This window comes from Candoia aspera, chromosome 7 (assembly GCF_035149785.1).
Source record: "Candoia aspera isolate rCanAsp1 chromosome 7, rCanAsp1.hap2, whole genome shotgun sequence".
Classification (NCBI taxonomy): Eukaryota; Metazoa; Chordata; class Lepidosauria; order Squamata; family Boidae; genus Candoia; species Candoia aspera.
In genome coordinates, this window is record NC_086159.1 from 29,529,213 (window position 1) to 29,544,120 (window position 14,908).

The window sequence follows — 14,908 nt, forward strand, 5'->3', positions numbered from 1 at the left end:
AACAATTCTGAGATCATGAATACTCTTCATAGACAGATATTGTTGAATTTAGTTGGGTTTTGAATCAATCACCAGAGACATGCAATCATGGAAATGCCCATCTCAGTACAGTGGCTTTCTAATAAAAACCTTGAGCTGTTAATATGGGACAATGAAATGAGAATTGCAATGGTAGGGAAAGAGAAATCTCAGTGTCCTGCAGTTACTGTATACTGTCACTGACTGGCTAGCTACTACCTGTGTAGATGGCCAGCTAACCAATCATCAGCAATTACATGCTGTATCATGCTGAACAAGGGGACCTAGGCTTCAAAGGTTATCTCTCAATGGTGGCAATTTAAAGTTTCAATACATTCCACCACTGAATGCATACATTCATGACTGGGAAAACTGAGATCAATTTAACATTATTTTGGTTTTTTTTTTAAGAACAGACTCTTGTCTGTTTTAAAATAATCACTTTGGCTCGCTATGTCTCTTTTTAAATTAGAGACATGGGGAGCCAAAGTGATTATTTTTTTAAAAAGTGACATCTGCCTAATATCAGTGCAAGAGTTGTTCTTAAAAACAAACAAACCCAAAACTATATCTATGTATCTATGCTCTCTCCTTTTGGTAGTCCCAATGCTTCTGGAATGCACCAGTTTGGAGAAAGCTGTAATATTGTAATTTCCCCTTTCCTAGGTAATGAGCCACAGACTTTCATGCAAAACTAAGCTGATTTGTTGAATAGTGTCTGTTCCACTATCAAGAAATAGCTTTTCACCATGGGGAGAATGATATCCATGTGGCTTTTACTGAATTCTGTCAAGTTCTTTTTCACTGTCAAATTTCCTAAAATTGGCATTATATGGGATCCAGATGTTTTCTCACATGCATGCTTAATTCACAGTGATAAATCACAGGACAACATGAGTTTTGTTGCCTACATGCATTCCCAGGTAATAGTTCTTACATACACAAAAGCAAGCATGAAATTCCCCTAGGCTGCAACATAAAACCTATGATTGCACGCTGTTAATGCAGGGAGTATGAATGTACAAAAATAGCTAAATGTTGTCAAAGATAGTGAGCACAACAGTTCAGAGACCAGACAGCCTCTGTGGGAAGGCATACTGAAAATGGCAAGGCTTCCCTTCCTTTCTGAAAAACTGTTTTCAGGCAAAAATCTTAATTTGCCAACATTCCTGTTCTTTTACTGATCCATGTTAAATTTGGCAAATGTACTCTGAAAACTTTGAAAACCCCAAATTTTGCAACCAAAGCCATTTATTCAGATTCATTATTCACAATTTCTTTTGAGCACAGATTTGATTTTTTTAAAAATTATTACTCTTGCATAGAATGTAGAAGACCACAGGGCTCATCCAGGCAGGCACCAGGACCTGAGGCACACTCCCACAGAGAGAATGTGGACCCTTTTCATACAGAGTACAGTCTAGCCCCACACTAGCTGTCCTTGAGATGTGTTACTAAGGTCTTTTTAAACATTTCTTTGTTTTACAACAGTTTTAAAGAAAGGTATAAGAACTGTTAAAGCACAGAATAAATATAGGTAGAGCTACATTCAGGTTTTTGGCATAATTACCTGTTTGGTAAATATAGGGATTAACATGGCTACGATAACCCCAGAAGGACTATAGGGAAAGATTTGTTTGTTTTCACCATAGGAGTGATGAAAAATAGCACTTTCTTTAAAAGCTATACAGAAATCTGAATAATGGTACCAAAGCAGGGGGATGAGAGAACTGCAGTAAATAGGATTTCAGAAGAGATGTATGTTGTAATACTTTTTATTAAATAAAAGATTTCATTTCCAAACAGAATTCCAATAAGCATTGAGCACGTGATTGGGTGGATCCTACCAATAATATGATCCTATGGAGACCAATCCTGCTAAAAGATGGCAGTCTGCATAGAATGGGAGTGAAAGAAACAAGGCACAGCTTCAAGGACGAGGACAACCTGAACGTAAAGATAGCCTTCCGGAATCAGGCAATCTCAATACGTTTTGGACTACAACATCCACTATCCCCTTGCTGGCTGGAAGTGGGGGGCCTTGCAGTCCAATTCAAACTGATCAGGCAGGGGACAGTTGCTTTCAAGGATGTTGGGAGCACACAAGCTAACCAGGTTAGGACAAACCAATGGAATGCTTTCCTCTGTCAAACTGCTTCAGACAAAGCAAAGACAGGCCTATCAGTGATCTCAGAACAGTGAAGGTGAGAGAGAGAGAGAAAAGGGGGGGGTAGGAGAAAGGAGGTATAACCCTGCTCACTGGAATAAAGCCCAGAGAGGAAATTACAGATGGATATAAGGATCAGAGATGGAGGACCTAAATACCTGTAATTTAAACCAGATGCTGCTGAGAGAAGAGCATCAGCACAGCAATAAATGCAATCTCTGAACACCTTGAGGGGATGGTGGCATAAATCAAGAAAATCCATTTGGAACAGGAGGCCAAAAGAGTAACAAGCCCAAAGCAAAAAACACAATAATGGGAATAAAAGATATGAAGATGGATTACTAATGAGGCCAGGAGCCATGTTAAGTTCCTGGGGGAAACAATGCTGCAGATAGTGTCTGTGAGAGCATGTCTCTTGCTGTATTGAGTTCATCTGTAGAGCACCTGCCTGCAGCCAGATCAAGCAAAAGCTTGAAAAGTAAGCTTCAAGGTATGGATTTGTTGAGGCTGGCAATTACGAAAGTGAACTCATTGCTAAATGAGAGTTGGGCAGCTTCCCTTGGTATTTTTATATCTTACTCTCCCTGCAAGGGTAGATCAGCAAAGACCGGAGACTTGCTGCCCTTGCCAGTTGTATCCATTTGACTTCAGAACATTTCACAACTTTTCTAGCCTGTCCCAGATTAGTAAATGATGCATAGTTTAGCACAAACCTCCTGATTCTGATACCCTTGGAGATCCAGGAAGTTAATTTAGTAAAGGCTCATAGCCAGAGGAGATCAGTTGGACTGAAACAGAAAAAGTGTGTGAGAAACAAAGGCCCATAAAACAGCAAGAGCTTACTCTGCAAAGATGGACTCCAACACAAACAAGGGGAGAAGCCATGTTTCATCTGAGTGCTCGCGCACAGCACTCTTGTGTCCAAAATAAATACATACATAAACAATGGAGGGAAAAATATAACCCTTGCCTTTCAGAAGGAATTATCTCTTTCTGAAGAGACTTGAGTTCAATAGTTCACTTATGGAAGTCCACCATTTAATTTAATGTCTTGTCTTATTTGCTTCAGCTAATTCTCATGAGGGTGAGAATTCTTCCCCACTTTCATTTCTGGGAAGGGAAAAAGATACATTTCAATAGATCAAAGGGTTTACTTGTTATTCTCAATGGAAAATTTGCAAAGGCCATATCTAGAGCAGCCTTCATCAACTGGGCTCACTCCAAGCATGGTCATGCTGGCTAGTAATTCTAGGAGGGTGTCATGTTGACCTACAGTACATCAGTATGTCTTTCCAGCTATTGGGGTATAATCTTTTTTAGTGTTGTAGTCAATAAAATTGGAAACCCTGAAACGGCCTGATACCATAAACTCAGCCCAAATTATTATTTTTCTATCTAGACCAATGGGCAGTCATCTAAAAGTTAAAGATACCCTCAACTCTGGGTGACTTAAGTTTTTTTTGCAGTATTATAGGAGTGATTTGGCACTGCCTTCGTCTGGGATGTTTTTCTGATGTTTCCGGCTTACTTAGCTTCAAAGATCAGTCCGATATCATGTAATAACCTGCTAGCACAACCCATTCTGAATTTCATGACTTCTAGACAATTTATTTATTTATTTATCAATCAATCAAATTTTATCACAGCCCATCTCCCCCCAAGGGAGATCTTAGGACATACAGTGCATTCGGAAAGTATTCAGACCGCCTTCACTTTTTTCATTTTTGTTATGTTGCAGCCTGATACTACAATCGTTCAAATTCATTTTTTTCTCATTAATCTACACTCAGTATCCCATAATGACAAAGTGAAAACAGAATTTTAGAAATGTCTGTAGATTTATTAAAAAGGAAAAAACTGAAATATGACAAGTACATAAGTATTCAGACCCTTTGCAACAACACTTGAAATTTAGCTCAGGTGCCTCCCATTTCTCTTGATCATTGCTGAGCTGTTTCTTCACCTTGATTGGAGTCCACCTGTGGTAAATTAAATTGATTGGATATGATTTGGAAAGGCACAGACCTCTCTATAGAAGGCCTCACAGCTGACAATGCATACTGTATCAGAGCAAAAGCCACGTGGTCAGAGGAACTGCCTGCAGAGCTCAGAGACAGGATTATTGCAAGGCACAGATCTGGGGAAGGCTATAAAAAATTTCTGCTGCACTGAAGGTTCCCAAGAGTACAGTGGCCTCCATAATTCTCAAATGGAAGAAGTTTGGCACAGCCAGGACTCCTCCAAGAGCTGGTCATCTGGCCAAACTGAGCAATCGGGGGAGAAGAGCCTTAGTAAGAGAGGTGACCAAGAACCCGATGGTCACTCCGATTGAGCTCCAGAGATCCTGTGTGGAGATGGGACAGAGTTCCAGAAGGACAACCATCACTGCAGCCCTCCACCGATCTGGGCCGTATGGCAGAGTGGCTAGATGGAAGCCTCTCCTCAGTGTAAAACACATGAAAGCCTGCTTGGAGTTTGTAAAACAGCACCTGAAGGACTCTCAGATGGTGAGGAACAAGATTCTCTGGTCTGAAGAAACCAAGATTGAACCATCTGGCCTCAATTCTAAATGTTATGTCTGGGGTACACCAGGCACCGCTCATCACCTGCCCAATACCATCCCAACAGTGAAGCGTGGTGGCAGCATCATGCTGTGGGGGTGTTTTTCAGCAGCAGGGACTGGGAGACTGGTCAGGGTTGAGGGAAAGCTGAATGGAGCAAAGTACAGAGATATCCTCAATGAAAACCTGTTCCACAGCCCTCAGGACCTCAGACTGGGCCGAAGGTTCACCTTCCAACATGACAACGATCCTAAGCACACAGCCAAGACAACACAGGAATGGCTTAGGGACAACTCTGTGAATGTCCTAGAGGGGTCCAGCCAGAGCCCTGACTTGAACCCTATTGAACATCTCTGGAGAGACCTGAAAATGGCTGTCCACCGACAGTCCCCGTCCAACCTGATTGAGCTTGAGAGGATTTGCAAAGAATGGCAGAAAATCCCCCAATCCAGGTGTGCAAAGCTTGTCGCATCATACCAAAAAAGACTCAAGGCTGTAATTGCTGCCAAAGGTGCTTCAACAAAGTACTGAATAAAGGGTCTGAATACTTATGTACATGTGATATTTCAGTTTTTCCTTTTCAATAAATTTACAGACATTTCTAAAATTCTGTTTTCACTTTGTCATTATGGGGTACTGAGTGTAGATTAATGAGAGAAAAAATGAATTTGAATGACTGTAGCATCAGGCTGCAACATAACAAAATTTTAAAAAGTGAAGGGTCTGAATACTTTCCGAATGCACTGTATATGGGAATCACTACAAGATGTGGACTCTCTGTGTTCTTAGAATGAGAAAAATGGTTGGACTCATTATTTATTGATTTAATGATATCAACTGCAGTTTTAAAATCCTATTTGATTTCTTTCCAAAGAAATCAAATTTTAATTTAATTTGTGTTGAGTTTGTATTTTCTCTCATATTTTTATGCATTAACATTGCTTTCCCAATATAAGCTGCCATCTGTCTTTTTAAAAAGGTAGGCTATAAATAATATAAACAGCTTCATATAATTTTGATAAAAAGAAAATTTTGAACACCTTCTTGGTAACAACTCCTTGCCAAGTTTGACTTTGTATTAATCCATTCAAGTGAGAAATTTACTATGGATTTGACCTACCCTGACAATACACCTACCCTACCCTGTTAAGAATACATTTTTGTGGCTTGAAGTCTTGCCAAAATATTTGCTGCAAGAAGCAGATTACTGGACTGAGTAACCAGGGTAAATACAAGCTTGAGAAGATAACAAGAAAAACACAGCTAAATGCTTTAAGTGACAAAAATTGCAGTGCTGTTGAAAAGTTTGTGAACTTGTTAGCAACCCTACTTTTGGCCATGAGTGCATAAAGATTAGTTCCATAAAAGATATGGGCACAACCCATTCAGAGAAGCTGTCACCAACCCAATACCCTCCTGATATAAGTTAAGTAACAGTATCATGAGAGTCCAGTATATGTGGGGCTGCCAGCCAGAATACCAGCCAGTATGGCCAAAGTGATGGCCCTTGAAACATGTTAGCTTGGAACTTAACATTCCACTATGAGAACATTGGCTGGAGAAGGATGAATTAAAGTGAAGAACATTCATGTTTTACTAACTTCAGTGAACGAATAAGTTGAAATGTTTCCCTTTGGATGGCTTGCTTCTGAGGCCTCCAAGTTCTGCTCAGGGACCAAAATGGCAGTGATTATAAGCCATTTATTAATAATATATAGAAGAGATGTTCCTTTCAGAGAAGATGTTTGGAATCATTGCAAGTAATGGCCTGGAGGTCATATCACTGTAAACAAAGGCCAGCAGAATACAGTTATGAGAGCTGTTGTTAATTGTCACATAAAAATAGAACATGCATCTGCATGGGTTTTCAAGAACTGGCAAAGTCTAATGGTTCTGCCTAACACACTGAAAGATATAAAAGGAAACTGCTTGATCAGGCCAACAATTTATCAATTCAATTGTCCCCTACCGTCTCCCAGTAAATGGCAGAGCTATAGTATCCTCAAACATGGAGGCCCCATATGTAACCCTCATAACTCACAGCTGCCAACAATGAATCCATCCATTCCTACAATGGAGAAATGAGAAGAACCTGCAATCACTTTTTTCAAGAGTTCAGTCTGTGGGCTCAGCTGCTCTTAGTTTATTCTTCGGATTATGCTGCTTGACCCACTACAGAGATTCTGGAGTGGATAACTAGTGGCTTTGGAGCAGGAGTTAAAATGAGAGTTTCCATTTTTCTCCATCTCCCAGGTGTGTGCTTGTCTTTATAATCATGGTAAACCTAACAAGTAGAAATGTCATCACATTTCTAAATTGGGGTTATTCCAAGACAGGGCCATCTCCCCCAATTCTTTTCTTGATATCTGAATTCTTGAAATAGAGTATCCTCCATAAGTGAATGTCCATCCTCTGCTTGAAGTACTCTCTGATGGGAGAATCCAGGATCCTTCATGTGATATAGCAGTGGTCAACTTGTTTTGGCTTGGGGGAGCTGCACTTTTATTCTGCTTGCCTGGGAGCAGCAAGGTAATGTTATGATGTCACTGGATTGGGTACAGCCAACATTTTGAGATCTGTTCCCCCCTCCCCCCTCCCCCCTCCCCCCTCCCCCCAATTGTTTTGGACTTTGGCAGTTTAAGGTTGAAATAGGGGCTTAAGCCAGAGGTTTAAAGGACCCATTTTGCTTCTTAAAGCCCTCAACCCCCCTCCCTCAGTCCAAAACATTCAGCCTCACCAACTCCATGTGGGTACAGAGTCTGTATGTGGGCCACTGGTTTCAGATGGTCCATCCCTGATTCTACTGACTCCAATTGTTCTTAATGTCAGGAAACATCTAACCAGAATCTAATCTTGTGTTTTATACAACATTAGATTTTGATTAGAAGCTTCTTGACCCTAGATTGGCCTCATCCTCCAAGCTAACATACTTTTGCCTTCACATTCTCTCTTAAGCCTATTTACCTGGGGATGAACTAAGAACAACCCCATGGGGACAAGACAGGAAAAAAAATGTTGCCAGGACAGGTTTGTGCTATTGTTAAGAGGCTAGAAAGGAAAAACCTTACATGTTGTTGAAAGGAATGAATAATACTCCCTTTTCAAGTTTCCACAGATGACAGGTTGAACTTTTTGAAAGTTCCTACAGTGTCTTTTTATCTTGTTTGGAGGAATGCCTCACAGTATCTCTGTGAGTTCAAAGTTCTCATGCTGTCAGCTGAAAAGGTGCAATTCAACATTCTCCTATGCCATTATAAACTGAATGTTGCCTTTGCTTTGACCTTCAGCAACTTAAGCTACTGAAAATTCTTGGTTGCAATGTCAGGGAGGGGGGAAAAAGTCTTGCAAAATGTTTCATTGCTTTTGGATAAACTGTCAGGATCAGCCTCGCTCCGAATAAGACACGGACTCACTTAATAGGGATTAAGGGTTTCCGGTTTATTGAAACGGTTCTGACAGAAAGAAAAACGGGAACGGGGGTGCGGTGGTGAGGTGCCCTGTTTATACCCTCTTGCGGGGTCCCGTGCTCCTCCACCCTTCATTGTCCCCAATCCCCCTTGATGGGTTTCTTGATGGCTGTGTGGGCGTTTTCCCGGTGGCTGTCCTTGTCCTCTTGGTTCAGGCGTGTCCTCCAGGGCACCAGGTGCGGCTTATCTGAAGTCCTTCTATTCAGCTGCATCTGATTCCATGGGTGTGGGTGCTTTGGGTGCTTGGTTTAAGCACTGATTTAATTATCTCCTTCCTCTCTTTCTTAATGATCATGATCCACGTTGTGAGGCTCTTTGTGCCTTGCAACGGGGTCATGACATAAACCATAATCTAGTTGTAGCTGGAACTAGAATTACAAATGGATAGTTGCTAGATGAGAGAGAGAGAGATAAATAATTTCACCTAGAATCATTCTTTACACAATTAATGCAAGACTACTTCCATCAGCTTGGAGCAGAAGGCAACAAGATGGAGTAACAATGTATCAATAATATGGCAAAGGTTATTTAAGCAGTGTTGCCTATAGTAAGTCCAGATATATGGACTGAAAAATCCATATATAAAATCTTGAAGTAGTAATCAGTCTCTTTCTCTCTCTGTCTCCTGGCATGCCCTCCCACACTTCCTAGAAGAAAAAGATATTATTTATATATTTTTAATATTACAATAGTCGTATTTCTACTTGATCCCTGACTTGTCCCTCTTGGATCATGAAAATGTCTTATAAGATATTGTTGAATATTCTTGAAACGGAAGTCATCACTCTAAGGCAATGTTTCTCCACCTTGGCACATTTAAGCTGCATGGACTTCAACCTCTCAGAATTCCCCAGCATGGCTGGCTGGAGAATTCTGGGAGTTTGAAGTCCACACAGCTTAAACGTGCCAAGGTGGAGAAACACTGCTCTAAGCGGTTAATTCTTTTTGCCTTAAGAGGCTGCTTGATGCTTTAAAATGGTTTTTTTTTTTGAAAGAAAGAAAAGGGACTATTTCTCTGATGGAAGAAGAGAGGCATTTCAATTTGAAAATGACATAATATCCCTTGAGGGGCAAAGACAGAACTCTTGGCCCATCAGAGAAGAGGCCATACCTGTTCCTGTTTGTGAAATCTCTCTATAAAGCCAATATCAAAGAAAAATAAAAGCCAATATCAAAGAAAAATAAAAGCCAATATCAAAGAAAAATAAAAGCCAATATCAAAGAAAAATAGAGGAAAGTGTATATCTCTCTCTCTCCTGCCCAAGCCTTCTATGATCTAAAACAGCCATCTCTATTTGGTGCCTTCCAGATGTGTTGAGAATGACTGAGGATTCTGGTGGCCTCTACCAGATGTAGGTGACTGATCTAGAAAGGCTGGTTTACAAAAATAAGATTATCATATTAATCTGTGTATGTCTATAACTGGGCATACATACATAGAAGGTCTATCAGATTCATAGCTGTTTAAATACCATGGTTGGCTGCAAAGAAGCCTGAGACTTTTGGCAGGGGGCTGTGAGAGCTACTACATGCCATTCCCTTGCGTTTCTCCAACCCACTCCTAGAAGAATTATAATTTCCTCAGGGCAAAGGAATGAAACTAATGTAAACTTTTTACAGAGGTTCCATCCTCTGTTTTCTTTCTTTCCATTCTCTTGATGTTTTAACTGTTCACAAGCCTGTGAATAGTTCTTGTGAGAGTGGGGTGAAGGGCATATTTTCTATAAGCCCAAAGTTCTCTCATATTTGCCTTTGAACTGTTTAGCTGCTAATTCCAGCACTCTGCTGATTTGATGCAGGTTTTTTTTTTTTTAGGAGAAAAAGGACTTGTTTTTGCGCCTACTGCAAACCACAGGAATTTTGCCATAGGGTTATATGGAAATAACACCTGCCTCCCTTGATGCAGAAAACAGAAACCAAGAAAATGATGTTAAGTAAAGTACAGCAAAACAGCTAATGTGCAGATCTTTTCAAAATCCACAAATAATAAAGACTTGCTTAAATAACAAAGGTTCAGAGATGAATTATAATGAAGTACAACTCTCCTTCACACAAGCCAAGGATTTCTGGGTGTTTCACTCATTCTGTACTTGCTGGCTATTCAAAGATCACTTCTAGAGATCTGCACAATGCCATGATAAAAACCCTTGTAGTGTTTATGTGATCAAAAGAGATGGGTCAGGAGATTTTGATCCTTCAGGTTTCTTTTTTAATCAAATTTATATGGCCACCCATCTCAGAAAAGTGACTCTGGGTGGCTTACCACAAGATACAAACAATAAATATATCAAAAAACAACAATTGTTAAAAAGTTAAAAATCAGAAGGCATACAGGAGATAAAATGTTATTAATGGAGCCACCTCAAGATCTCACCAGTTCCTTGGGACCCCCAGGCCTGATGACACAGCCTGGTCTTGAGGAACTTCTGGAAAATAATTAGGGATGGTGGTAACCTCCCTTGCATTTTTCCTACATGTTGAACCTGCCATTCTGAACTTTTACGTTCTTGCCGCTACTTTCTCTGGGAAACTGTTATCTTAATTCAGTTTGGAAATTTTCCATTACCTTTCACTTCTGCTGGTTAAGTATTTAGGGAGTGCCATAATTTACTGCCTCAGACATGGAGGATCTTAACCAGGCTTTCTCTGACTTTCACCAAGATATTAAAGCAGATATTAAGCAGATTTTTTCTGATTCCTGCCAAGTTATGCAAGACATTCAGAGCATTGTGGAAAATATGTGGTCTAAAATGTGCCATCTGGTTGGGGATGTTGGGGATGAAACTTAAGAATCTAACAGTGATGGAAATGTCTCTCCTAAGACTGAGATTCGGGCTTCTGTTGAAATCCTGGATGATATTGACAATGCTGAATTGAAAAACTTAAACAGAAATAAAGCTGCAAGACATGGTGAATTTTACTTTTTGATGGAATGTTATGGAAAAGAAGGGGTTATAATGTATGGGAGGTTTTTTGAAGAGAAGTCTGTGTTTGTGAGGGGAGCAGTTGGGCTGTTTGATTTCTTTAAGAAAATAGCTCTGTGTTTATTATGGGGATATGTAAATGTCTTGATCTATTTTCAAGTGGGTTAAGGGACCAGAAATATTTATCTGGATGGTCTTTTGGCTTTGGATGATTTTACTTATAGTTAATGATTGGGATTATGATTATTAAGGTATTTTTAAAAATATTAATATTAATTCATGTTTCTTGTATTAATTATAATAGCAGACAATTTACATGTTTTTTTTATTTTTGATCCTTATTATTGTAGACAGGAATGTATAGAAGAGTAGTAGGAAGGAAATAACTAAGTAATTTAAGTAAGTAAACGTTATTTTGGGGGGGAGTTGATTAGGTGATTTATACTTTTTCTTTTCTTTTAATATTAGGGGAGGGAGCAATTGTATTTAGTAATTTTTATAATGTGCTAAGGGATTGACTTGTAGAAATAATGTGATTTTGTTTTAATATAGAGTAAGGGATTGATTATGGGAAATTGTTGTATATCCTTGTTGTTTAAGGTCAGAAGTCACTTCGTTTTGTAATCTATTTAAAATGTTTCTCTTGTCTTTCAACACTTCTTTTAGTTTTTTTTGGTAGTTTTTTTTTCTGTATCTTTTATCTTTTTCTGAAATTTAATAAAAATTCTTTAAAAAAAAGAAAAATATTTCAAGGGTTCCTCCAAGGTCAGAAGGTTGAGAAAGGCTGTTTAGATTAGACTATTGCAGATACTAAAGAACAAAGACATACAAAATAGTTCTTTGCTTATTGCTGCTCTGAAGATGTAAAAGACTTTCATGTTCATAGGTTTAAACTCAAGGTTTCTTCCTCTCGCCCTTCTAATTAATTAATTAATACTTGGCACAGCACTTGATGGCCTCGAAGCTGAACTGTTGTTGAACAGTTGTATGTTTATATAACAGCCCTCTTTGGCCTGGAAACCACTGGTTCCCATCTGTCCCCCCACAAAACCCTCACACCTGGGTCCCCCTCTGTGATTGCTTTTGAAACCAATATTCGTATAAACATAATGGTCATCGTGCTATTACCTTTCAGGGTAAACAATATTATATAAAGCATAGAAAAATGAGTAAGAAGTAGTGACAAAAACAAATTTAGGAAAATTAGGAAAATTAGGAAAAAAGAAAATGCATACTTAACTGTATTTAGGTTTATATCAACACTATTTATATACCAGCTGTGTGACTTCTGGGTGACATGCAGGAAGGCCATGGGGTTGAGGGTGCAGTGCCACATGGGCACTGGAAGGCCATGGACTGGAGGGTGTGGTGCCATGTAAGTGCAGGAAGGCCATGGGATAGAGGGTGTGGTGCAGTGTGAGCACAAGAAAGCCAGGGGGACTTACTGGAGCAACTTGCGACCTTCCCTGCCAGCTTCCCCATTGACTTTGCTTGTGGGAAGCTGGCAGGGAAGGTTGCAAATGGTGATCACATGACTGTGACTCCCTGCAACATTGTAATTATGAGCTAGGCAGCCAAGTGCCTGGATAACGATCATGTGACCACAGGGCTACTGCAATGGCCAGAACTTAAAAGATGTTGAAGTACATCCATTTTTTCAGTGATGCCATAACTTTGAACAGTTGCTGAATGAATGGACATAATTCAAGGACTACCTGAATTAAATAAGACAGAACAAAATTCAAAATTATCTTGATAGGTTAGAGAAGTGCACTGAAAGTAGTAGAATGAAATTAATAGCGACAAATGCAAAGTTCTTCTTTTAAGAAATAGAAACCAGTGCAGAGGTGCAGATTAGTGTTACCTGGCTTTGGAATGGTATGTGTGAAAAAGACTGGAATTATACTTGATCATAAGCTTAATATGATTCAGCAGTGTGATGTAGCTCTCGAAAAGGTAGACAAAATGTATCAAAAGAATAGTTTCTAAATCATGTAAAATAATAGTTCCACTGTATTCTGCACTGCTCGTACCCTACCTTGGCTACTCTGTCCAGTTCTGGGCACCACATATTAAGAAATATTCAGAGAAGGGAAAATGAACATCAGGGAACTGAAAACTTAAGTGGTATAAGGGAACTTGGTACATTTAGCCTTGAGAAAGGACAACTGAGGTGGAATATAATAGCACTTTTTTGAATACCTGAAGGAGTGCTACAAAAAAGGAAGTAAATTTTCTATAATCCCAGAGTGCAGAATAAGGACTTTGGCTGTCTTAAATTAAAGAAGGCAATTTTCAGCTGAATATTAGGAAAAACTTCCTAGCAATAAGAGCAGTTCAGAGTGGAACCAATTACCAAGAGACAGTGAGTTTCTCTACTTTAAATGTGTTCAGGGAGAGGCTAGAAGCATCTCTCAAAAGTACTTTAATTTGCATTCTTGCACTGAGGTTGGACTCAATGGCTAAGTGCTCAGACCTAAAGAAAGAAAATAAATTACTATACACAAGGTCCAAAATTAAAGAAGAATTTGCAGGATTGTTCAGGAAATTATATGCTAAGGCTCATATAGATGAAGCAGGCCTGAATAAATATATTGAAGACTCTGCAGACAAAGAATTTAATGAATAACATAGACCAATATTAAGTAATCTTATAACTATTCAAGAAACCAGAGAAGCAACAAAAGAAATTAAGCTTGGGAAGGCACCAGGCCCACATGGGCTTGTAGCACAGTAGTATAGACCTGGAGGGTAAACTACTAGAACTGCTGACAAAAATAATGAATGAAATCTCAAAGGCAATAACACAACATGGCAGGAAGCACACTGATTCATAAAGAAGGGAATGAGCTGGAGAAACCACAGTCATTTAGACCAATCTCCTTATTGAATGCTGATTACAATTTTCTTTTTGGTAAAATAGTATTAGCTGAAAGTTTAAAGAAGCTACAGTATAATACATATGGATCAAAGAAATTATATGCCCAAGAGGAATATTAAGGACAGCAGCAGATTTATAATAAATTCAATAGAACACATCAATAACAAGGGGTAGGGGGAAAGCAAACAATAATTTTTTTAGACACAGAAAAAGCCTTTGACAATTTGGAATGGCAATTTCTACTTGCAGTATTGAATAAAATAATTCCTAGAGAAGAATGTAAAGCTTGGGTTAAAAGCATATATCAATGTCAAACAGCATAGCTCATAGCTAATGGAACACTTTCAACAATTTTTTCAATCAGTAAAGGTACCAGACAACGATGTCCACTTTCTCCTTTACTATTTGTGATCACTTTAGAAGTATTAACAAATAAGGTTCAAAAAGATAAACAAATATAGTCACCAAGATTTAAGGAAAGGAATATAAATTAAAATTTATTTTATTTATTATTTATTAGTTAAATTTATATTACTGCCCATCTCCCCCAATGGGATGATATAATACTAACCATTATGTAACCACAAAGTATAAAAAGACAGCTGATGAATACAATTAAAAAGTAGGGTTTTTAAAACAAATGACAGAATTTGAAACACTTATACGGAACCAAGACCACCTACTAGGACATATATAAATTGCTCTTAAAATATGACATGGAGATAGAACAAATAAACAGCATGATAAAGCTGATGCAAAATGTAAAAGAAACAATTACAGTACAACAATGGGGGACTTACGGAAAAAAACCTCAATAAAATTTACCCCATGATATAATTTAAGAGAAAATTGGTACAAAGTGTTTTATAGATTGTACATAACTCTAGCAA